General features: G+C 43.8%; 1 pseudogene; it reads right to left on the bottom strand.

Moving 5' to 3' along the window:
• The window catches only part of LOC121569544, a 246,071-nt pseudogene that overhangs the window by 66,693 nt on the left and 152,101 nt on the right, over positions 1–27,277 (bottom strand).

The raw sequence follows: 27,277 nt of genomic DNA on the forward strand, positions 1-27,277 counted from the left end.
GGAGACCAGATGTAGAGGACACTGAGACAACAACAGGAGACCAGATGTAGAGGACACTGAGACAGCAATAGGAGACCAGATGTAGAGGACACTGAGACAACAATAGGAGAACAGATGTAGAGGACACTGAGACAACAACAGGAGACTAGATGTAGAGACACTGTGACAAGAATAGGAGACCAGATGTAGAGGACACTGAGACAACAATAGGAGACCATGTGTAGAGGACACTTTGAGACAACAATAGGAAACCAATTGTAGAGGACACTGAGAGACCCCAATAGGAGACCAGATGTAGAGGACACTGTGAGACAACAATAGGAGACCAGATGTAGAGACACTGTGACAAGAATAGGAGACCAGATGAAGAGGACACTGAGACAACAATAGGAGACCAGAGTAGAGGACACTTTGATACAACAATAGGAAACCAATTGTAGAGGACACTGAGAGACCCCATTAGGAGACCAGATGTAGAGGACACTGTGAGACAAAAATAGGAGACCAGATGTGTCATGCTGTAGAGGACACTTAGACAACAATGGGAGACCAGATTTAGAGGACACTGACACAACAATAGGAGACCAGATGTAGAGGACACTGTGAGACAACAATAGGAGACCAGATGTGTCATGTTGTAGGGGACACTGTGAGACAACAATAGGAGACCAGATGTAGAGGACACTGTGAGACAACAACAGGATACCAGATTTAGAGAACACTGAGAAAACAATAGGACACCAGATGTAGAGGACACTGAGACAACAACAGGAGACCAGATGTAGAGGACACTGTGAGACAACAACAGGAGACCAGATGTAGAGGACACTGAGACAACAACAGGAGACCAGATGTAGAGGAAAACTGTGAGACAACAACAGGAGACCAGATGTAGAGGACACTGAGACAACAATAGGAGACCAGATGTAGAGGACACTGAGACAACAATGGGAGACCAGATGTAGAGGACACTGAGACAACAACAGGAGACCAGATGTAGAGGACACTGAGACAACAACAGGAGACCAGATGGAGAGGACACTGAGACAGCAATAGGAGACCAGATGTAGAGGACACTGAGACAACAATAGAGAACAGATGTAGAGGACACTGAGACAACAAAAGGAGACCAGATGTAGAGGACACTGAGACAACAACAGGAGACCAGATGTAGAGGACACTGTGAGACAACAATAGGACACCAGATGTAGAAGACACTGAGACAACAATAGGAGACCAGATGTAGAGGACACTGAGACAACAAAAGGAGACCAGATGTAGAGGACACTGAGACAACAATAGGAGAACAGATGTATAGGACACTGAGACAACAATGAGAGACCAGATGTAGAGGACACTGAGACAACAACAGGAGACCAGATGTAGAGGACACTGAGACAACAACAGGAGACCAGATGTAGAGGACACTGAGACAGCAATAGGAGACCAGATGTAGAGGACACTGAGACAACAATAGGAGAATAGATGTAGAGGACACTGAGACAACAACAGGAGACCAGATGTAGAGGACACTGTGAGACAACAACAGGACACCAGATGTAGAAGACACTGAGACAACAACAGGAGACCAGATGTAGAGGACACTGAGACAACAAAAGGAGACCAGATGTAGAGGACACTGAGACAACAACAGGAGACCAGATGTAGAGGACACTGAGACAGCAATAGGAGACCAGATGTAGAGGACACTGAGACAACAATAGGAGAACAGATGTAGAGGACACTGAGACAACAAAAGGAGACATGATGTAGAGGACACTGAGACAACAACAGGAGACGAGATGTAGAGGACACTGTGAGACAACAATAGGACACCAGATGTAGAAGACACTGAGACAACAATAGGAGACCAGATGTAGAGGACACTGAGACAACAATAGGAGACCAGATGTAGAGACACTCTGACAAGAATAGGAGACCAGATGTAGAGGACACTGAGACAACAATAGGACACCATATGTAGAGGACACAGTGAGACAACAATAGGAGACCAGATGTAGAGGACACTGCGACAGCAATAGCAGACCAGATGTAGAGGACACTGTGAGACAACAACAGGAGACCAGAAGTAGAGGACACTGTGAGACAACAACGGGAGACCAGATGTAGAGGACACTGTGACAACAATAGGAGACCAGCTGTAGAGGACACTTTGAGACAACAATAGGAAACCAATTGTAGAGGACACTGAGAGACCCCAATAGGAGACCAGATGTAGAGGACACTGTGAGACAACAATAGGAGACCAGATGTAGAGGACACTGTGAGACAACAATAAGAGACCAGATGTGTCATGTTGTAGGGGACACTGTGAGACAACAATAGGAGACCAGATGTAGAGGACACTGTGAGACAACAACAGGAGACCAGATGTAGCGGACACTGTGAGACAACAACAGGAGACCAGATGTAGAGGACACTGAGACAACAACAGGAGACCAGATGGAGAGGACAATGAGACAGCAATAGGAGACCAGATGTAGAGGACACTGAGACAACAACAGGAGACCAGATGTAGAGGACACTGAGACAACAACAGGAGACCAGATGTAGAGGACACTGTGAGACAACAACAGGAGACAAGATGTAGAGGACACTGAGACAACAATAGGACACCAGATGTAGAGGACACTGAGACAACAACAGGAGACAAGATGTAGAGGACACTGAGACAACAATAGGAGACCAGATGTAGAGGACACTGAGACAAAAATTGGAGACCAGATGTAGAGGACACTGAGACAACAATAGGAGACCAGATGAAGAGGACACTGAGACAACAATAGGAGACCAGATGTAGAGGACACTGAGACAACAACAGGAGACCAGATGTAGAGGACACTGAGACAACAACAGGAGACCAGATGTAGAGGACACTGAGACAACAACAGGAGACCAGATGTAGCGGACACTGTGAGACAACAATAGGACACCAGATGTAGAGGACACTGTGACAAGAATAGGAGACCAGATGTAGAGGACACTGAGACAACAATAGGAGACCAGATGTAGAGGACACTGAGACAACAATAGGAGACCAGATGTAGAGGACACTGTGAGACAACAACAGGAGACCAGTTGTAGAGGACACTGAGACAACAACAGGAGACCAGATGTAGAGGACACTGTGAGACAACAACAGGTGACCAGATGTAGAGGACACTGAGACAACAACAAGATACCAGATGTAGAGGACACTGTGAGACAACAACAGGAGACAAGATGTAGAGGACACTGAGACAACAATAGGACACCAGATGTAGAGGACACTGAGACAACAACAGGAGACAAGATGTAGAGGACACTGAGACAACAATAGGAGACCAGATGTAGAGGACACTGAGACAACAATAGGACACCAGATGTAGAGGACACTGAGACAACAACAGGAGACCAGATGTAGAGGACACTGTGAGACAACAACAGGAGACCAGATGTAGCGGACACTGTGAGACAACAATAGGAGACCAGATTTGTCATGTTGTAGAGGACACTTAGACAACAATAGGATACCAGATGTAGAGGACACTGACACAACAATAGGAGACCAGATGTAGAGGACACTGTGAGACAACAATAGGAGACCAGATGTGTCATGTTATAGGGGACACTGTGAGACAACAATAGGAGACCAGATGTAGAGGACACTGAGACAACAATAGGAGACCAGATGTAGAGGACACTGAGACAACAATAGGACACCAGATCTAGAGGACACTGAGACAACAACAGGAGACCAGATGTAGAGGACACTGTGAGACAACAACAGGAGACCAGTTGTAGAGGACACTGAGACAACAACAGGAGACCAGATGTAGAGGACACTGTGAGACAACAACAGGAGACCAGATGTAGAGGTCACTGAGACAACAACAGGAGACCAGATGTAGAGGACACTGAGACAACAATAGGAGACCAGATGAAGAGGACACTGAGACAACAATAGGAGACCAGATGTAGATGACACTGAGACAACAATAGGAGACCAGATGTAGAGGACACTGAGACAACAACAGGAGACCAGATGTAGAGGACACTGTGAGACAACAACAGGACACCAGATGTAGAAGACACTGAGACAACAATAGGAGACCAGATGTAGAGGACACTGAGACAACAAAAGGAGACCAGATGTAGAGGACACTGAGACAACAACAGGAGACCAGATGTAGAGGACACTGAGACAGCAATAGGAGACCAGATGTAGAGGACACTGAGACAACAATAGGAGAACAGATGTAGAGGACACTGAGACAACAAAAGGAGACATGATGTAGAGGACACTGAGACAACAACAGGAGACCAGATGTAGAGGACACTGTGAGACAACAATAGGACACCAGATGTAGAAGACACTGAGACAACAATAGGAGACCAGATGTAGAGGACACTGAGACAACAATAGGAGACCAGATGTAGAGACACTCTGACAAGAATAGGAGACCAGATGTAGAGGACACTGAGACAACAATAGGACACCATATGTAGAGGACACAGTGAGACAACAATAGGAGACCAGATGTAGAGGACACTGCGACAGCAATAGCAGACCAGATGTAGAGGACACTGTGAGACAACAACAGGAGACCAGAAGTAGAGGACACTGTGAGACAACAACGGGAGACCAGATGTAGAGGACACTGTGACAACAATAGGAGACCAGCTGTAGAGGACACTTTGAGACAACAATAGGAAACCAATTGTAGAGGACACTGAGAGACCCCAATAGGAGACCAGATGTAGAGGACACTGTGAGACAACAATAGGAGACCAGATGTAGAGGACACTGTGAGACAACAATAAGAGACCAGATGTGTCATGTTGTAGGGGACACTGTGAGACAACAATAGGAGACCAGATGTAGAGGACACTGTGAGACAACAACAGGAGACCAGATGTAGCGGACACTGTGAGACAACAACAGGAGACCAGATGTAGAGGACACTGAGACAACAACAGGAGACCAGATGGAGAGGACACTGAGACAGCAATAGGAGACCAGATGTAGAGGACACTGAGACAACAACAGGAGACCAGATGTAGAGGACACTGAGACAACAACAGGAGACCAGATGTAGAGGACACTGTGAGACAACAACAGGAGACAAGATGTAGAGGACACTGAGACAACAATAGGACACCAGATGTAGAGGACACTGAGACAACAACAGGAGACAAGATGTAGAGGACACTGAGACAACAATAGGAGACCAGATGTAGAGGACACTGAGACAAAAATTGGAGACCAGATGTAGAGGACACTGAGACAACAATAGGAGACCAGATGAAGAGGACACTGAGACAACAATAGGAGACCAGATGTAGAGGACACTGAGACAACAACAGGAGACCAGATGTAGAGGACACTGAGACAACAACAGGAGACCAGATGTAGAGGACACTGAGACAACAACAGGAGACCAGATGTAGCGGACACTGTGAGACAACAATAGGACACCAGATGTAGAGGACACTGTGACAAGAATAGGAGACCAGATGTAGAGGACACTGAGACAACAATAGGAGACCAGATGTAGAGGACACTGAGACAACAATAGGAGACCAGATGTAGAGGACACTGTGAGACAACAACAGGAGACCAGTTGTAGAGGACACTGAGACAACAACAGGAGACCAGATGTAGAGGACACTGTGAGACAACAACAGGTGACCAGATGTAGAGGACACTGAGACAACAACAAGATACCAGATGTAGAGGACACTGTGAGACAACAACAGGAGACAAGATGTAGAGGACACTGAGACAACAATAGGACACCAGATGTAGAGGACACTGAGACAACAACAGGAGACAAGATGTAGAGGACACTGAGACAACAATAGGAGACCAGATGTAGAGGACACTGAGACAACAATAGGACACCAGATGTAGAGGACACTGAGACAACAACAGGAGACCAGATGTAGAGGACACTGTGAGACAACAACAGGAGACCAGATGTAGCGGACACTGTGAGACAACAATAGGAGACCAGATTTGTCATGTTGTAGAGGACACTTAGACAACAATAGGATACCAGATGTAGAGGACACTGACACAACAATAGGAGACCAGATGTAGAGGACACTGTGAGACAACAATAGGAGACCAGATGTGTCATGTTATAGGGGACACTGTGAGACAACAATAGGAGACCAGATGTAGAGGACACTGAGACAACAATAGGAGACCAGATGTAGAGGACACTGAGACAACAATAGGACACCAGATCTAGAGGACACTGAGACAACAACAGGAGACCAGATGTAGAGGACACTGTGAGACAACAACAGGAGACCAGTTGTAGAGGACACTGAGACAACAACAGGAGACCAGATGTAGAGGACACTGTGAGACAACAACAGGAGACCAGATGTAGAGGTCACTGAGACAACAACAGGAGACCAGATGTAGAGGACACTGAGACAACAATAGGAGACCAGATGAAGAGGACACTGAGACAACAATAGGAGACCAGATGTAGATGACACTGAGACAACAATAGGAGACCAGATGTAGAGGACACTGAGACAACAACAGGAGACCAGATGTAGAGGACACTGTGAGACAACAACAGGAGACCAGATGTAGCGGACACTGTGAGACAACAATAGGAGACCAGATTTAGAGGACACTGTGAGACAACAACAGGAGACCAGATGTAGCGGACACTGTGAGACAACAATAGGAGACCAGATTTAGAGGACACTGTGACAACAACAGGAGACCAGATGTAGAGGACACTGAGACAACAACAGGATCTAATTTGTTCCATCTTCTCCTTTCAGTTTGTTCTTTCCTTTGATCTCTTCCTATCCACTCCTCCTTCTTCCTCTCCTTGCATCACTCTCTGAATTTCATCTCTCTCTTCTCTGTGTGTGTGTCTCTCTATTTCTCTATCTGTCTCTCTGTCTCTCTCTCTCTCTCTCTCTCTCTCTCTCTGTTTTCATGTCGTGCAGAGTAAATTAGTACTTTAGTGTGCTGACATTTGGGAAGGTAGAGAGCCTGAGGGGTTCAGCTCACTGTGGCCTTTTAGTGACCCCCATCCTGAGTAGTGTGTGTCTGTATGCGTGTGTGTCTCCCACCCTGGTAGTGGCGTGCGTCTGTCTATGCATTAAGATGCGTGTCACTGTGTGTGTCAAATCAAATGTTGTATTTGTCACATGGTTCCAAAACAGCAGGTGTAGACTAACAGTGAAATATGTACTTAAGGGCCCTTCCCAACAATGCAGAGAGAAAGAAAATAGAGAAATAACAGAAAAGTAAAACACATAATAATAAAAGTAATAATAAATACACAATGAGTAACGATAACTTGGCTATATACACAGGGTACAAGAACTGAGTCGATGTGTAGGGTACGAGGTCATTGAGGTAGATAAAGTGCCTTGCAAAAGTATTCAGCCCCCTTGGTGTTTTTCCTATTTTGTTGCATTACAACCTGTAATTTAAATTCATTTTTATTTGGATTTCATATCATGGACATACACATAATATTCCAAATTGGTGAAGTGAAATGAAAAAAATAACTTGTTTCAAAAAATTCAAAAAAATAAACGGAAAAGTGGTGCGTGGATATGTACTCACCCCCTTTGCTATGAAGCCCCTAAATAAGATCTGGTGCAACCAATTACCTTCAGAAGTCACATAATTAGTTAAATAAAGTCCACCTGTGTGCAATCTAAGTGTCACATGATCTGTCACATGATCTCAGTATATATACACCTGTTCTGAAAGGCCCCAGAGTCTGCAACACCACTAAGCAAGGGGCACCACCAAGCAAGCGGCACCATAAAGACCAAGGAGCTCTCCAAACAGGTCAGGGACAAAGTTGTGGATTAGTTAAGATCAGGGTTGGGTTATAAAAAAATATCAGACACTTTGAACATCCCACGGAGCACCATTAAATCCATTATTAAAAAATGGAAAGAATATGGCACCACAACAAACCTGCCAAGAGAGGGCCGCCCACCAAAACTCACGGACCAGGCAAGGAGGGCACTAATCAGAGAGGCAACAAAGAGACCAAAGATAACCCTGAAGGAGCTGCAAAGCTCCACAAAAGAGATTGGAGTATCTGTCCATAGGACCACTTTTTTGCTGTACACTCCACAGAGCTGGGCTTTACGGAAGAGTGGACAGAAAAAAGCCATTGCTTAAAGAAAAAAATAAGCAAACACGTTTGGTGTTCACCAAAAGGCATGTGGGAGACTCCCCAAACATATGGAAGAAGGTACTCTGGTCAGATGACACTCAAATTGAGCTTTTTGGCCATCAAGGAAAACGCTATGTCTGGCGCAAACCCAACACCTCTCATCACCCCGAGAACACCATCCCTACAGTGAAGCATGGTTGTGGCAGCATCATGCTGTGGGGATGTTTTTCATCGGCAGGGACTAGGGAAACTGGTCAGAATTGAAGGAATGATGGATGGTGCTAAATACAGGGAAATTCTTGAGAGAAACCTGTTTCAGTCTTCCAGACATTTGAGACTGGGACGGAGGTTCACCTTCCAGCAGGACAATGACCCTAAGCATACTGCTAAAGCAACACTCGAGTGGTTTAAGGGGAAATATTTAAATGTCTTGGAATGGCCTAGTCATAGCGCAGACCTCAATCCAATTGAGAATCTGTGGATTGACTTTTTTTTATTTTTTATTTTATTTTAGGGGGTAGATCAGCTTTAATATTGCAGATAGATTGTAACTTCCATCAATGTAATTGTCTGCATCACTTCCAATCCCCCATATGTTTTTTTTTCCGCAAATATATACATATATAGTTGAAGTCGGAAGTTTACATACACTTAGGTTGGAGTCATTAAAACTTGTTTTTCAACCACTCCACAAATTTATTGGTAACAAACTATAGTTTTGGAAAGTCGGTTAGGACATCTACTTTGTGAATGACACAAGTAATTTTTCCAACAATTGTTTACAGACAGATTATTTCACTTAAAATTCACTGTATCACAATTCCAGTGGGTCAGAATTTTACATACACTAAGTTGACTGTGCCTTTAAAGAGCTTGGAAAATTCCAGAAAATGATGTCATGGCTTTAGAAGCTTCTGATAGGCTAATTGACATAATTTGTGTCAATTGGAGGTGTACCTGTGGATGTATTTCAAGGCCTACCTTCAAACCCAGTGCCTCTTTGCTTGACATCATGGGGAAATCAAAAGAAATCAGCCAAGACCTCAGAAGAAAAATTGTAGACCTCCACAAGTCTGGTTCATCCTTGGGAGCAATTTCCAAACGCCTGAAGGTACCACGTTCATCTGTACAAACAATAGTATGCAAGTATAAAACACCATGGGACTACGCAGCCGTCATACTGCTCAGGAAGGAGACGCGTTCTGTCTCCTAGAGATTAACGTACTTTGGTGCGAAAAGTGCAAATCAATCCCAGAACAACAGCAAAGGACCTTGTGAAGATGCTGGAGGAAACAGGTACAAAAGTATCTATATCCACAGTAAAACGAGTCCTATATCGACATAACCTGAAAGGCCGCTCAGCAAAGAAGAAGCAACTGCTCCAAAACCGCCATAAAAAAGCCAGACTACGGTTTGCAACTGCACATAGGAACAAAGATCGTACTTTTTGGAGAAATGTCTTCTGGTCTGATGAAACAAAAATAGAGCTGTTTGGCAATAATGACCAACGTTATCTTTGGAGGAAAAAGGGGGTAGGCTTGCAAGCCAAAGAACACCATCCCAACCGTGAAAAACGGGGGTAGCAGAATCATGCTGTGGGGGTGCTTTACTGCAGGAGGGACTGGTGCACTTCACAAAATAGATGGCATCATGAGGAAGGAAAATTATGTGGACATATTGAAGCAACATCTCAAGACATCAGTCAGGAAGTTAAACTTGGTCGCAAATGGTTCTTCCAAATGGACAATGACCCCAAGCATACTTCCAAAGTTGAGGCAAAATGGCTTAAGGACAACAAAGTCAAGGTATTGCAGTGGCCATCACAAATCCCTGACCTCAATCCTATAGAAAATGTGTGGGCAGAAGAAAAAAAGCGTGTGCAGGCAAGGAGGCCTACAAACCTGACTCAGTTACACCAGCTCTGTCAGAAAGAATGGGCCAAAATTCACCCAACTTTTTGTGGGAAGCTTGAGGTAGGCTACACGATACGTTTGACCCAAGTTAAACAATTTAAAGGCAATGCTATCAAATACTAATTGAGTGTATGTAAACTTCTGACCCACTGGGAATGTGATGAAAGAAATAAAAGCTGAAATAAATCATTCTCTCTACTATTATTCTGATATTTCACATTCTTAAAATAAAGTGGTGATCCTAACTGACCTAAGAAAGGGAATTTTTACTAGGATTAAATGTCAAGAATTGTGAAAAACTGAGTTTAAATGTATTTGGCTGAGGTGTATGTAAACTTCGACATCAACTGTATATATATATATATATATATATATATATATATACATACATACATACATACATACATACATACATACATACATACATACATACATACATACATACAGTGAGGGAAAAAAGTATTTGATCCCCTGCTGATTTTGTACGTTTGCCCACTAACAAAGAAATGATCAGTCTATAATTTAAATGGTAGGTTTATTTGAACAGTGAGAGACAGAATAACAAAAAAAAATCCAGAAAAACGCATGTCAAAAAAGTTATAAATTGATTTGCATTTTAATGAGGGAAATAAGTATTTTAGCCCTCTGCAAAACATGACTTAGTACTTGGTGGCAAAACCCTTGTTGGCAATCACAGAGGTCAGACGTTTCTTGTAGTTGGCCACCAGGTTTACACACATCTCTGGAGGGATTTTGTCCCACTCTGATCTTCTCCAAGTCATTAAGGTTTCGAGGCTGACGTTTGGCAACTCGAACCTTCAGCTCCCTCCACAGATTTTCTATAGGATTAAGGTCTGGGGACTGGCTAGGCCACTCCAGGACCTTAATGTGCTTCTTCTTGAGCCACTCCTTTGTTGCCTTGGCCGTGTGTTTTGGGTCATTGTCATGCTGGAATACCCATCCCTGACCCATTTTCAATGCCCTGGCTGAGGGAAGGAGGTTCTCACCCAAGATTTGATGGTACATGGCCCCGTTCATCGTCCCTTTGATGTGGTGAAGTTGTCCTGTCCCCTTAGCAGAAAAACAACCCCTTAGCATAATGTTTCCACCTCCATGTTTGACGGTGGGGATGGTGTTCTTGGGGTCATAGGCAGCATCCCTCCTCCTCCAAACACGGCGAGTTGAGTTGATGCCAAAGAGCTCCATTTTGGTCTCATCTGACCACAACACTTTCACCCAGTTCTCCTCTGAATCATTCAGATGTTCATTGGCAAACTTCAGACGGGCATGTACAGTGGGGAGAACAAGTATTTGATACACTGCCGATTTTGCAGGTTTTCCTACTTACAAAGCATGTAGAGGTCTGTAATTTTTATCATAGGTACACTTCAACTGTGAGAGACGGAATCTAAAACAAAAATCCAGAAAATCACATTGTATGATTTTAGGTAATTAATTTGTATTTTATTGTATGACATAAGTATTTGATCACCTACCAACCAGTAAGAATTCCGGCTCTCACAGACCTGTTAGTTTTTCTTTAAGAAGCCCTCCTGTTCTCCACTTAGTACCTGTATTAACTGCACCTGTTTGAACTCATTACCTGTATAAAAGACACCTGTCCACACACTCAATCAAACAGACTCCAACCTCTCCACAATGGCCAAGACCAGAGAGCTGTGTAAGGACATCAGGGATAAAATTGTAGACCTGCACAAGGCTGGGATGGGCTACAGGACAATAGGCAAGCAGCTTGGTGAGAAGGCAACAACTGTTGGCGCAATTATTAGAAAATGGAAGAAGTTCAAGATGACGGTCAATCACCCTCGGTCTGGGACTCCATGCAAGATCTCACCTCGTGGGGCATCAATGATCATAAGGAAGGTGAGGGATCAGCCCAGAACTACACGGCAGGACCTGGTCCATGACCTGAAGAGAGCTGGGACCACAGTCTCAAAGAAAAACATTAGTAACACACTACCCCGTCATGGATTAAAATCCTGCAGTGCACGCAAGGTCCCCCTGCTCAAGGCAGTGCATGTCCAGGCCCGTCTGAAGTTTGCCAATGACCATCTGTATGATCCAGAGGAGGAATGGGAGAAGGTCATGTGGTCTGATGAGACAAAAATAGAGCTTTTTGGTCTAAACTCCACTCGCCGTGTTTGGAGGAAGAAGAAGGATGAGTACAACCCCAAGAACACCATCCCAACCGTGAAGCATGGAGGTGGAAACATCATTCTTTGGGGATGCTTTTATGCAAAGGGGACAGGATGACTGCACCGTATTTAGGGGAGGATGGATGAGGCCATGTATCGCGAGATCTTGGCCAACAAACTCCTTCCCTCAGTAAGAGCATTGAAGATGGGTCGTGGCTGGGTCTTCCAGCATGACAACGACCCAAAACACACAGCCAGGGCAACTATGGAGTGGCTCCGTAAGAAGCATCTCAAGGTCCTGGAGTGGCCTAGCCAGTCTCCAGACCTGAACCCAATAGAAAATCTTTGGAGGGAGCTGAAAGTCCATATTGCCCAGCGACAGCCCCGAAACCTGAAGGATCTGGAGAAGGTCTGTATGGAGGAGTGGGCCAAAATCCCTGCTGCAGTGTGTGCAAACCTGGTCAAGACCTACAGGAAACGTATTATCTCTGTAATTGCAAACAAAGGTTTCTGTACCAAATATTAAGTTCTGCTTTTCTGATGTATCAAATCCTTATGTCATGCAATAAAATGCAAATTATTACCTAAAAATCATACAATGTGATTTTCTGGATTTTTGTTTTAGATTCCGTCTCTCACAGTTGAAGTGTACCTATGATAAAAATGACAGACCTCTACATGCTTTGTAAGTAGGAAAACCTGCAAAATCAGCAGTGTATCAAATACTTGTTCTCCCCACTGTATATGTGCTTTCTTGAGCAGGGGGACCTTGCGGGCGCTGCAGGATTTCAGTCCTTCACGGTGTAGTGTGTTACCAATTGTTTTCTTGGTGACTATAGTCCCAGCTGCCTTGAGATCATTGACAAGATCCTCCCGTGTAGTTCTGGGCTGATTCCTCACCGTTCTCATGATCATTGCAACTCCACGAGGTGAGATCTTGCATGGAGCCCCAGGCCAAGGGAGATTGACAGTTCTGTTGTGTTTCTTCCATTTGCAAATAATCGCACCAACTGTTGTCACCTTCTCACCAAGCTGCTTGGCGATGGTCTTGTAGCCCATTCCAGCCTTGTGTAGGTCTACAATCTTGTCCCTGACATCCTTGGAGAGCTCTTTGGTCTTGGCCATGGTGGAGAGTTTGGAATCTGATTGATTGATTGCTTCTGTGGACAGGTGTCTTTTATACAGGTAACAATCTAAGATTAGAGCACTCCCTTTAAGAGTGTGCTCCTAATCTCAACTCGTTACCTGTATAAAAGACGCCTAGGAGCCAGAAATCTTTCTGATTGAGAGGGGGTCAAATACTTATTTCCCTCATTAAAATGCAAATCAATTTATAACATTTTTGACATGCGTTTTTTTGGATTTTTTTGTTATTATTCTGTCTCTCACTGTTCAAATAAACCTACCATTAAAATTATAGACTGATAATGTATTTGTCAGTGGGCAAACGTACAAAATCAGCAGGGGATCAAATACTTTTTTCCCTCACTGTATATATATATATATACACAGTTGAAGTCAGAAGTTTACATACACCTTAGCCAAATACATTTCAACTCAGTTTTTCACAATTCCTGACGTTTAATGCTAGTAAAACGTCCCTGTCTTAAGTCATTTAGGATCACCACTTTATTTTAAGAATGTGAAATGTCAGAATAATAGTAGAGAGAATGATTTCTTTCAGCTTTTATTTCTTTCATCACATTCCCAGTGGGTCAGAAGTTTACATACACTCAATTAGTATTTGGTAGCATTACCTTTAAAAAAATTTACTTGGGTCAAACGTTTCGGCTAGCCTTTCACAAGCTTCCCACAATAAGTTGGGTGAATTTTGGCCAATTCCTCCTGACAGAGCTGGTGTAACTGAGTCAGGTTTGTAGGCCTCCTTGCTCGCACACACTTTTTCAGTTCTGCCCACAAATTTGCTATAGGATTGAGGTCAGGGCTTTGTGATGGCCACTCCAATACCTTGACTTTGTTGTCCTTAAGCCATTTTGCCACAACTTTGGAAGTATGCTTGGGATCATTGTCCATTTGGAAGACTAATTTGCGACCAAGCTTTAAGTTTCTGACTGATGTCTTAAGATGTTGCTTCAATATATCCACATAATTTTCCTTCCTCATGATGCCATCTATTTACTTGTGTCATGCACAAAGTAGATGTCCTAACCAACTTGCCAAAACTATAGTTTGTTAACAAGAAATTTGTGGAGTGGTTGAAAAACGAGTTTTAATGACTTCAACCTAAGTGTATGTAAACTTCCGACTTCAACTGTATATATATATATATATACATACACACACATACCCATACATACACATAAATACATATACATACACTTTTACACTACCGTTCAAAAGTTTGGGGTCACTTAGAAATGTCCTTGTTTTCGAAAGAAAAGCAATTTTTTTGTCCATTAAAATAACATAAAATTGATCAGAAATACAGTGTAGACATTGTTAATGTTGTAAATGGCTATTGTAGCTGTAAACGGCTGATTTTTAATGGAATATCTACATAGGTGTACAGAGGCCCATTATCAGCAACCATCAGTCCTGTGTTCCAATGGCACGTTGTGTTTGCTAATCCAAGTTTATCCTTTTAAAAGGCTAATTGATCATTTGAAAACCCTTTTGCAATTATGTTATCAGCTGAAAACTGTCGTGCTGATTAAAGAAGCAATACAACTGCCCTTCCTGAGACTAGTTGAGTGTCTGGAGCATCAGCAATTGTGGGTTTGATTACAGGCTCAAAATGAAAAAAATAACTTTCTTTTGAAACTTGTCAGTCTATTCTTGTTCTGAGAAATGAAGGCTATTCCATGCGAGAAATTGCCAAGAAACTGAAGATCTCGTACAACGCTGTGTACTACTCCCTTCACAGAACAGCGCAAACTGGCTCTAACCGGAATAGAAAGAGGAGTGTTCTTTAATGCAGGGCCGACAGACAAGTCCCTTACTTTTTCCCCCTTCTAATGCTTTCATATTTAATAATTTCTGTCCTCCGAATTCATATGTACAGTGGGGGAAAAAAGTATTTAGTCTGCCACCAATTGTGCAAATTCTCCCACTTAAAAAGATGAGAGAGGCCTGTAATTTTCATCATAGGTACACGTCAACTATGACAGACAAATTGAGGGAAAAAAATCCAGAAAATCACATTGTAGGATTTTTTATGAATTTATTTGCAAATTACGGTGGAAAATAAGTATTTGGTCACCTACAAACAAGCAAGATTTCTGGATCTCACAGACCTGTAACTTCTTCTTTAAGAAGCTCCTCTGTCCTCCACTCGTTACCTGTATTAATGGCACCTGTTTGAACTTGTTATCAGTATAAAAGACACCTGTCCACAACCTCAAACAGTCACACTCCAAACTCCACTATGGCCAAGACCAAAGAGCTGTCAAAGGACACCAGAAACAAAATTGTAGACCTGCACCAGGCTGGGAAGACTGAATCTGCAATAGGTAAGCAGCTTGGTTTGAAGAAATCAACTGTGGGAGCAATTATTAGGAAATGGAAGACATACAAGACCACTGATAATCTCCCCGATCTGGGGCTCCACGCAAGATCTCACCCCGTGGGGTCAAAATGATCACAAGAACGGTGAGCAAAAATCCCAGAACCACACGGGGGGACCTAGTGAATGACCTGCAGAGAGCTGGGACCAAAGTAACAAAGCCTACCATCAGTAACACACTACGCCGCCAGGGACTCAAATCCTGCAGTGCAAGACGTGTCCCCCTGCTTAAGCCAGTACATGTCCAGGCCCGTCTGAAGTTTGCTAGAGTGCATTTGGATGATCCAGAAGAGGATTGGGAGAATGTCATATGGTCAGATGAAACAAAAATAGAAAATGTTGGTAAAAACTCAACTTGTCGTGTTTGGAGGACAAAGAATACTGAGTTGCATCCAAAGAACACCATACCTACTGTGAAGCATGGGGGTGGAAACATCATGCTTTGGGGCTGTTTTTCTGCAAAGGGACCAGGACAACTGATCCGTGTAAAGGAAAGAATGAATGGGGCCATATATCATGAGATTTTGAGTGAAAACCTCCTTCCATCAGCAAGGGCATCGAAGATGAAACGTGGCTGGGTCTTTCAGCATGACAATGATCCCAAACACACTGCCCGGGCAACGAAGGAGTGGCTTCGTAAGAAGCATTTCAAGGTCCTGGAGTGGCCTAGCCAGTCTCCAGATCTCAACCCTATAGAAAATCTTTGGAGGGAGTTGAAAGTCCGTGTTGCCCAGCGACAGCCCCAAAACATCACTGCTCTAGAGGAGATCTGCATGGAGGAATGGGGCAAAATACCAGCAACAGTGTGTGAAAACCTTGTGAAGACTTACAGAAAACATTTGACCTGTGTCATTGCCAATAAAGGGTATATAGGATGAAACAGTCAGAGGTCACCAAGTGCAACATAGCTTCAGCGTGTAAACTAGCTAGAAAGATGTGTCGGCATCGAGTAATTGTCTCTGGCCCCCTCCCAGTTAGGGGGAGTGACGAGCTCTACAGCAGAGTCTCAGCACTCAATCGCTGGTTGAAAACTGTTTTCTGCCCCTCCCAAAAGATAGAATTTGTAGATAATTGGCCCTCTTTCTGGGACTCACCCACAAACAGGACCAAGCCTGACCTGCTGATGAGGGACGGACTCCATCCTAGCTGGAGGGGTGCTCTCATCTTATCTACCAACATAGATAGGGCTCTAACTCCTCTAGCCCCACAGTGAAATAGGGTGCAGGCCAGGCAGCAGGCTGTTAGCCAACCTGCCAGCTTAGTGGAGTCTGCCAATAGCACAGTCAGTGTAGTCAGCTCAGCCATACCCATTGAGACTGTGTCTGTGCCTCGACCTAGGTTGGGCAAAACTAAACATGGCGGTGTTCACCTTAGCAATCTTATTAGGATAAAGACCTCCTCCATTCCTGCCATTATTGAAAGAGATCGTGATACCTCACATCTCAAAATAGGGTTACTTAATGTTAGATCCCTCACTTCAAAGGCAGTCATAGTCAATGAACTAATCAATGATCATAATCTTGATGTGATTGGCCTGACTGAAACATGGCTTAAGCCTGATGAATTTGCTGTGTTAAATGAGGCCTCACCTCCTGGTTACACTAGTGACCATATTCCCCATGCATCCCGCAAAGGCGGAGGTGTTGCTAACATTTACGATAGCAAATTTCAATTTACAAAAAAAAATGGCGTTTTCGCCTTTTGAGCTTCTAGTCATGAAATCTATGCAGCCTACTCAATCACTTTTTATAGCTACTGTTTACAGGCCTCCTGGGCCATATACAGCGTTCCTCTCTGAGTTTCCTGAATTCCTATCAGACCTTGTAGTCATAGCAGATCATATTCTAATTTTTTGGTGATTTTAATATTCACATGGAGAAGTCCACAGACCCACTCCAAAAGTCTTTCGGAGCCATCATCGACTCAGTGGGTTTTGTCCAACATGTCTCTGGACCTACTCACTGCCACAGTCATACTCTGGACCTAGTTTTGTCCCATGGAATAAATGTTGTAGATCTTAATGTTTTTCCACAAAATCCTGGACTATCGGACCACCATTTTATTACGCTTTGCAATCGCAACAAATAATCTGCTCAGACCCCAACCAAGGAGCATCAAAAGTCGTGCTATAAATTCTCAGACAACACAAAAATTCCTTGATGCCCTTCCAGACTCCTTCTGCCTACCCAAGGACGTCAGAGGACAAAAATCAGTTAACCACTTAACTGAGGAACTCAATTTAACCTTGCGCAATACCCTAGATGCAGTTGCACCCCTAAAAACGAAAAACATTTGTCATAAGAAACTAGCTCCCTGGTATACAGAAAATACCCGAGCTTTGAAGCAAGCTTCCAGGAAATTGAACGGAAATGGCGCCACTCCAAACTGGAAGTCTTCCGACTAGCTTGGAAAGACAGTACCGTGCAGTACCGAAGAGCCCTCACTGCTGCTCGATCATCCTACTTTTCCAACTTAATCGAGGAAAATAAGAACAATCCAAAATTTCTTTTTGATACTGTTGCAAAGCTAACTAAAAAGCAGCATTCCCCAAGAGAGGATGGCTTTCACTTCAGCAGTAATAAATTCATGAACTTCTTTGAGGAAAAGATCATGACCATTAGAAAGCAAATTACGGACTCCTCTTTGAATCTGCGTATTCCTCCAGGGCTTAGCTGTCCTGGATCTGCCTAGATCTGCGAGGGCCTGGGATCGGGAGAGACACTTAAGTGTTTTAGTACTATATCTCTTGACACAATTATGAAAATAATCATGGCCTCTAAACCTTCAAGCTGCATACTGGATCCTATTCCTACTAAACTGCTGAAGGAGCTGCTTCCTGTGCTTGGCCCTCCTATGTTGAACATAATAAACAGCTCTCTATCCACCGGATGTGTACCAAACTCACTAAAAGTGGCAGTGATAAAGCCTCTCTTGAAAAAGCCAAACCTTGACCCGGAAAATATAAAAACTATCGGCCTATATCGAATCTTCCATTCCTCTCAAAAATTTTAGAAAAAGCTGTTGCGCAGCAACTCACTGCCTTTCTGAAGACAAACAATGTATACGAAATGCTTCAGTCTGGTTTTAGACCCCATCATAGCACTGAGACTGCACTTGTGAAGGTGGTAAATGACCTTTTAATGGCGTCAGACCGAGGCTCTGCATCTGTCCTCGTGCTACTAGACCTTAGTGCTGCCTTTGACACTATCGATCACCACATTCTTTTGGAGAGACTGGAAACCCAAATTGGTCTACACGGACAAGTTCTGGCCTGGTTTAGATCTTACCTGTCGGAAAGATATCAGTTTGTCTCTGTGAATGGTCTGTCCTCCGACAAATCAACTGTACATTTCGGTGTTCCTCAAGGTTCCGTTTTAGGACCACTATTGTTTTCACTATATATTTTACCTCTTGGGGATGTTATTCGAAAACATAATGTTAACTTTCACTGCTATGCGGATGACACACAGCTGTACATTTCAATGAAACATGGTGAAGCCCCCAAAATTGCCCTCGCTAGAAGCCTGTGTTTCAGACATAAGGAAGTGGATGGCTGAAAACTTTCTACTTTTAAACTCGGACAAAACAGAGATGCTTGTTCTAGGTCCCAAGAAACAAAGAGATCTTCTGTTAAATCTGACAATTCATCTTGATGGTTGTAAAGTCGTCTCAAATAAAACTGTGAAGGACCTCGGCGTTACTCTTGACCCTGATCTCTCTTTTGACGAACATATCAAGACTGTTTCAAGGACAGCTTTTTTCCATCTACGTAACATTGCAAAAATCAGAAATTTTCTGTCCAAAAATGATGCAGAAAAATTAATCCATGCATTTGTTACTTCTAGGTTAGACTACTGCAATGCTCTACTTTCCGGCTACCCGGATAAAGCACTAAATAAACTTCAGTTAGTGCTAAATACAGCTGCTAGAATCCTGACTAGAACCAAGAAATTTGATCATATTACTCCAGTGCTAGCTTCCCTACACTGGCTTCCTGTTAAGGCAAGGGCTGATTTCAAGGTTTTACTGTTAACCTATAAAGCGTTACATGGGCTTGCTCCTACCTATCTTTCCGAGTTGGTCCTGCCGTACATACCAATACGTACGCTACGGTCACAAGACGCAGGCCTCCTAATTGTCCCTAGAATTTCTAAGCAAACAGCGGGAGGCAGGGCTTTCTCCTATAGATCTCCATTTTTATGGAACAGTTTGCCTACCCATGTGAGAGACGCAGACTCGGTCTCAACCTTTAAGTCTTTACTGAAGACTTATCTCTTCAGTAGGTCATATGATTGAGTGTAGTCTGGCCCAGGAGTGTGAAGGTGAACGGAAAGGCTCTGGAGCAACGAACAGCCCTTGCTGTCTCTGCCAGGCCGGTTCCCCTCTCTCCACTGGGGTTCTCTGCCTCTAACCCTGTTACAGGGGCTGAGTCACTGGCTTGCTGGTGCTCTTTCATGCCGTCCCTAGGAGGGGTGCGTCACTTGAGTGGGTTGAGTTACTGACGTGATCTTCCTGTCTGGGTTGGCGCCCCCCTTTGGTTTGTGCTGTGGTGGAGACCTCTGTGGGCTATACTCGGCCTTGTCTCAGGATTGTAAGTTGGTGGTTGAGGATATCCCTCTGGTGGTGCGGGGGCTGTGCTTTGGCAGAGTGGGTGGGGTTATATCCTTCCTGTTTGGCCCTGTCCGGGGTTTCTTCGGATGGGGCCACAGTGTCTCCGGACCGCTCCTGTCTCAGCCTCCAGTATTTATGCTGCAGTAGTTTATGTGTCGGGGGCTGGGGTTAGTTGGTTATACCTGGAGTACTTCTCCTGTCTTATCCAGTGTCCTGTGTGAATTTAAGTATGCTCTCTCTAATTCTCTCGTTCTCTCTTTCTCTCTGAGAACCTGAGCCCTAGGACCATACGTCAGGACTACCGGGCATGCTGACACCTTGCTGTCCCCAGTCCGCCTGGCCTTGCTGCTATTCCAGTTTCAACTGTTCTGCCTGCGGTTACGAAACCCCTACCTGTCCCAGACCTGCTGTTTTCAACTCTTAATGATCGGCTATGAAAAGCCAACTGAGAGACCTGAGCCCTAGGACCATACGTCGGGACTACCGGCCGTGGTGACTCCTTGCTGTCCCCAGTCCGCCTGGCCTTGCTGCTATTCCAGTTTCAACTGTTCTGCCTGCGGTTATGGAACCCCTACCTGTCCCAGACCTGCTGTTTTCAACTCTTAATGATCGGCTATGAAAAGCCAACTGAGATTTATTCCTGATTATTATTTGACCATGCTTGTCACTTATGAACATTTTTGAACATCTTGGCATGGTTCTGTTATAATCTCCACCCGGCACAGTCAGAAGAGGACTGGCCACCCCTCATAGCCTGGTTCCTCTCTAGGTTTCTTCCTAGGTTTTGGCCTTTCTAGGGAGTTTTTCCTAGCCACCGTGCTTCTACACCTGCATTACTAGCTGTTTGGGGTTTTAGGCTGGGTTTCTGTAAAGCACTTCGAGATATTAGCTGATGTAAGAAGGGCTATATAAAATAAAATTGATTGATTGATTGATATAACAAAGTATTGAGAAACTTTTGTTATTGACCAAATACTTATTTTCCACCATAATTTGCAAATAAATTCATTAAAAATCCTACAATGTGATTTTCTGGATTTTTTTTTCTCATTTTGTCTGTCATAGTTGACGTGTACCTATGATGAAAGTTACAGGCCTCTCTCATCTTTTTAAGTGGGAGAATTTGCACAATTGGTGGCTGACTAAATACTTTTTTTCCCCACTGTATATACCCTTTATTGGCAATGACACAGGTCAAACGTTTTCTGTAAGTCTTCACAAGGTTTTCACACACTGTTGCTGGTATTTTGCCCCATTCCTCCATGCAGATCTCCTCTAGAGCAGTGATGTTTTGGGGCTGTCGCTGGGCAACACGGACTTTCAACTCCCTCCAAAGATTTTCTATAGGGTTGAGATCTGGAGACTGGCTAGGCCACTCCAGGACCTTGAAATGCTTCTTACGAAGCCACTCCTTCGTTGCCCGGGCAGTGTGTTTGGGATCATTGTCATGCTGAAAGACCCAGCCACGTTTCATCTTCGATGCCCTTGCTGATGGAAGGAGGTTTTCACTCAAAATCTCATGATATATGGCCCCATTCATTCTTTCCTTTACACGGATCAGTTGTCCTGGTCCCTTTGCAGAAAAACAGCCCCAAAGCATGATGTTTCCACCCCCATGCTTCACAGTAGGTATGGTGTTCTTTGGATGCAACTCACCATTCTTTGTCCTCCAAACACGACAAGTTGAGTTTTTACCAACATTTTCTATTTTTGTTTCATCTGACCATATGACATTCTCCCAATCCTCTTCTGGATCATCCAAATGCACTCTAGCAAACTTCAGATGGGCCTGGACATGTACTGGCTTAAGCAGGGGGACACGTCTTGCACTGCAGGATTTGAGTCCCTGGTGGTGTAGTGTGTTACTGATGGTAGGCTTTGTTACTTTGGTCCCAGCTCTCTGCAGGTCATTCACTAGGTCCCCCCGTGTGGTTCTGGGATTTTTGCTCACCGTTCTTGTGATCATTTTGACTCCCACGGGGTGAGATCTTGCGTGGAGCCCCAGATCGAGGGAGATTATCAGTGGTCTTGTATGTCTTCCATTTCCTAATAATTGCTCCCACAGTTGATTTCTTCAAACCAAGCTGCTTACCTATTGCAGATTTAGTCTTCCCAGCCTTGTGCAGGTCTACAATTTTGTTTCTGGTGTCCTTTGACAGCTCTTTGGTCTTGGCCATAGTGGAGTTTGGAGTGTGACTGTTTGAGGTTGTGGACAGGTGTCTTTTATACTGATAACAAGTTCAAACAGGTGCCATTAATACAGGTAACGAGTGGAGGACAGAGGAGCCTCTTAAAGAAGAAGTTACAGGTCTGTGAGATCCAGAAATCTTGCTTTTTTGTAGGTGACCAAATACTTATTTTCCACCATAATTTGCAAATAAATTCATTAAAAATCCTACAATGTGATTTTCTGGATTTTTTTCCCCTCAATTTGTCTGTCATAGTTGACGTGTACCTATGAAGAAAATTATAGGCCTCTCTCATCTTTTTAAGTGGGAGAACTTGCACAATTGGTGGCTGACTAAATACTTTTTTTCCCCACTGTATTATGTTAATTGACCCGTTTAATTTTGTCTGGCTTGCCGTTCCAAATAAAATGGAATATTTTTTTCTCATATAATTAAAAAAACTGTTTGCTAAGCAAGACCATAAGAAAATAGGTAAACTGGAATAATACTAAAGAGTTAATCAGGGTGATTTTTCCACAAATTGACAGGAATTTACCTTTCCATGGTAGCAAGATCTTATCTATTTTTGCTAACTTTCTATTAAAATGTATTGGAGTGAGATCATTTATTTAATTTGGGATATGTATTCCGAGTATATCCACATCACCATCAGACCATTTTATTGGTAAACTATATGGTAATGTAAAAATTGTATTGTTTAGTGATCCAATACTTAAGATAGTACATTTATCATAATTTGGTTATAATCCAGAGAGGTTAGAAAATGTATCTAGATCCTCTATGAGGCTGTGGAGGGATTCAAGTTGTGGATTTAAAAGAAAACATGAATCATCAGCATACAATGACACCTTTGTTTTTAAGCCCTGGATTTCTAATCCCTTGATATTATTGTTGGATCTGATTTTAATAGCTAACATCTCAATGGCCATAATAAATAGTTATGCCGATAGTGGACAAACTTCTTTCACTCCTCTTGACAGTTTAAAACTTTCTGAGAAATAGCCATTATTTACTATTTTACACCTAGGGTTACTATACATGAAATGCTCCAGGCATTTATATATAAACCCCAGTCGTACTTTATCAAAAGCCTTTTCAAAGTCTGCTATGAATAGTAGGCCTGGTTTCCCAGATTTTTATAGTGTTCTATTGTTTCCAGTACTTGCCTTATATTATCTCCAATGTATCGTCTGTGGTATGACTTAAAGATTCCTGTACACCAGCAGAACCCATCCAACTTGAAGGAGCTGGAGTAGTTTTGCCTTGAAGAATGGGCAAAAATTCCAGTGGCTAGATGTGCCAAGCTTACAGAGACATACCCCAAGAGACTTGCAGCTGTAATTGCTGCAAAAGGTGGCTCTACAAAGTATTGACTTTGGGGGGGTGGATAGTTATGCACGCTCAAGTTTTCTGTTTTTGTCTTATTTCTTGTTTGTTTCACCCCCAAAAAATATTTTGCATCTTCAAAGTGGTAGGCATGTTGTGTAAATCAAATGATACAACCCCCCAAAAATCAATTTTAATTCCAGGTTGTAAGGCAACAAAATAGGAAAAATGCCAAGGGGGGTGAATACTTTCGCAAGCCACTGTATGTAAATATTAAGTTATAGATAATAAACAGTAGACACAGTGTATGAAATGAGTCAAAAAAAGTTAGTGCCAAACGGGTTAGTGTGTGTTTCTGTGTGTCCTACCTTGGTAGTGGTGCTGCCTCCAGTGGGAGAGGTCCTCCAGGTCTTCACCACAGTCTTTATGTCGTGGAGGCTGGTGTTACGGCCCAGGTTGGCTGGCTGGAGCCCGCGTTGATCTGGGAAGCCTCCTGGAGCTCGATGATCTGCTGGGCAGCCTGTGGGGAGGAGGGGGGTAGAAAAGTTTGAGAATTTTGCGAGAATTGAGAAATAGGGAGGGGGAGAGAGAAGTGGTGAAGAAGAAAGAATGAGTGGTTGAGAACCACGTGACAGGAAATGATTTGGAAAGACAAAACGTTTCAGGTGGAGAGAGAGAGAAGGGGTTAACCGAGAAAGAGAAGAGAACGGTAGAGAAGAGGGAAGGATGGAGCTAAATAAAATAGGGATGTCAGTTGGCAGGGTTTCTGTTCTTGTTCTGTGACAGTTGGCAGGGTTTCTGTTCTTTCTCTTTGACAGTTGGCAGGGTTTCTGTTCTTTCTCTATGTCAGTTGGCAGGGTTTCTGTTCTTTCTCTGTGTCAGTTGGCAGGGTTTCTGTTCTTTCTCTATGACAGTTGGCAGGGTTTCTGTTATTTGTCTATGACAGTTGGCAAGGTTTCTGTTCTTTCTCTATGACAGTTGGCAGGGTTTCTGTTCTTTCTCTATGTCAGTTGGCAGGGTTTCTGTTCTTTCTCTATGTCAGTTGGCAGGGTTTCTGTTCTTTCTCTATGACAGTTGGCAGGGATTGTTATTTGTCTATGACAAATCAAATCAAATCAAATTTCATTGGTCACATGCGCCGAATACAACAGGTGCAGACATTACAGTGAAATGCTTACTTACAGCCCTTAACCAACAGTGCATTTATTTTAAACAAAAAAAGTAAGACTAAAACAACAACAAAAAAAGTGTTGAGAAAAAAAGAGCAGAAGTAAAATAAAGTGACAGTAGGGAGGCTATATATACAGTAAAATAAAGTTACAGTAGGGAGGCTATATATACAGGGGGGTACCGTTGCAGAGTCAATGTGCGGGGGCACCGGCTAGTTGAGGTAGTTGAGGTAATATGTACATGTGGGTAAAGTTAAAGTGACTATGCATAAATACTTAACAGAGTAGCAGCAGCGTAAAAGGATGGGGTGGGGGGCAGTGCAAATAGTCCGGGTAGCCATGATTAGCTGTTCAGGAGTCTTATGGCTTGGGGGTAGAAGCTGTTGAGAAGTCTTTTGGACCTAGACTTGGCACTCCGGTACCGCTTGCCGTGCGGTAGCAGAGAGAACAGTCTATGACTAGGGTGGCTGGAGTCTTTGACAATTTTGAGGGCCTTCCTCTGACACCGCCTGGTATAGAGGTCCTGGATGGCAGGGGAGCTTTGCCCCAGTGATGTACTGGGCCGTACGCACTACCCTCTGTAGTGCCTTGCGGTCAGAGGCCAAGCAGTTGCCATACGAGGCGGTGATGCAACCAGTCAGGATGCTCTCGATGGTGCAGCTGTAAAAAAAATTGAGGATCTGAGGACCCATGCCAAATCTTTTTAGTCTCCTGAGGGGGAATAGGCTTTGTCGTGCCCTCTTCACGACTGTCTTGGTGTGTTTGGACCATGATAGTTCGTTGGTGATGTGGACACCAAGGAACTTGAAGCTCTCAACCTGTTCCACTACAGCCCCGTCGATGAGAATGGGGGCGTGCTCAGTCCTCTTTTTTTTCCTGTAGTCCACAATCATCTCCTTTGTCTTGGTCACGTTGAGGGAGAGGTTGTTGTCCTGGCACCACACGGCCAGATCTCTGACCTCCTCCCTATAGGCTGTCTCATCGTTGTCGGTGATCAGGCCTACCACTGTTGTGTCGTCGGCAAACTTAATGATGGTGTTGGAGTCGTGCCTGGCCATGCAGTCATGGGTGAACAGAGAGTACAGGAGGGGACTGAGCACGCACCCCTGAGGGGCCCCCGTGTTGAGGATCAGTGTGGCAGATGTGTTGTTACCTACCCTTACCACCTGGGGGCGGCCCGTCAGGAAGTCCAGGATCCAGTTGCAGAGGGAGGTGTTTAGTCCCAGGATCCTTAGCTTAGTGATGAGCTTAGAGGGCACTATGGTGTTGAATGCTGAGCTGTAGTCAATGAATAGCATTCTCACGTAGGTGTTCCTCTTGTTGGCAGGGTTTCTGTTCTTTTCTCTATGACAGTTGGCAGAGTTTCTGTTCTTTCGCTATGACAGTTGGAAGGGTTTCTGTTCTTTCTCTATGACAGTTGGCAGGGTTTCTGTTCTTTCTCTATGACAGTTGGCAGTTGGTAGGGGATTCTGTTCTTTCTCTATGACAGTTGGCAGGGTTTCTGTTCTTTCTATGACAGTTGGCAGGGTTTCTGTTCTTTCTCTATGTCAGTTGGCAGGGTTTCTGTTCTTTCTCTATGACAGTTGGAAGGGTTTCTGTTCTTTCTCTATGACAGTTGGTAGGGTTTCTGTTCTTTTCTCTATGTCAGTTGGCAGGGTTTCTGTTCTTTCGCTATGTCAGTTGGAAGGGTTTCTGTTCTTTCTCTATGACAGTTGGCAGGGGTTTCTGTTTCTTTCTCTATGACAGTTGGCAGGGTTTCTGTTCTTTCTCTATGACAGTTGGCAGGGTTTCTGTTCTTTCTCTATGACAGTTGGCAGGGTTTCTGTTCTTTCTCTATGACAGTTGGCAGGGTTTCTGTTCTTTCTCTATGACAGTTGGCAGGGTTTCTGTTCTTTCTCTATGACAGTTGGCAGGGTTTCTGTTCTTTCTCTATGACAGTTGGCAGGGTTTCTGTTCTTTCTCTATGACAGTTGGCAGGGTTTCTGTTCTTTCTCTATGACAGTTGGCAGGGTTTCTGTTCTTTCTCTATGACAGTTGGCAGGGTTTCTGTTCTTTCTCTATGACAGTTGGCAGGGTTTCTGTTCTTTCTCTATGACAGTTGGCAGGGTTTCTGTTCTTTCTCTATGAGCAGTTGGCAGGGATTCTGTTCTTTCTCTATGACAGTTGGCAGGGTTTCTGTTCTTTCTCTATGACAGTTGGCAGGGTTTCTGTTC

Source organism: Coregonus clupeaformis, chromosome 1 (genome assembly GCF_020615455.1).
Source record: "Coregonus clupeaformis isolate EN_2021a chromosome 1, ASM2061545v1, whole genome shotgun sequence".
Lineage (NCBI taxonomy): Eukaryota > Metazoa > Chordata > Actinopteri > Salmoniformes > Salmonidae > Coregonus > Coregonus clupeaformis.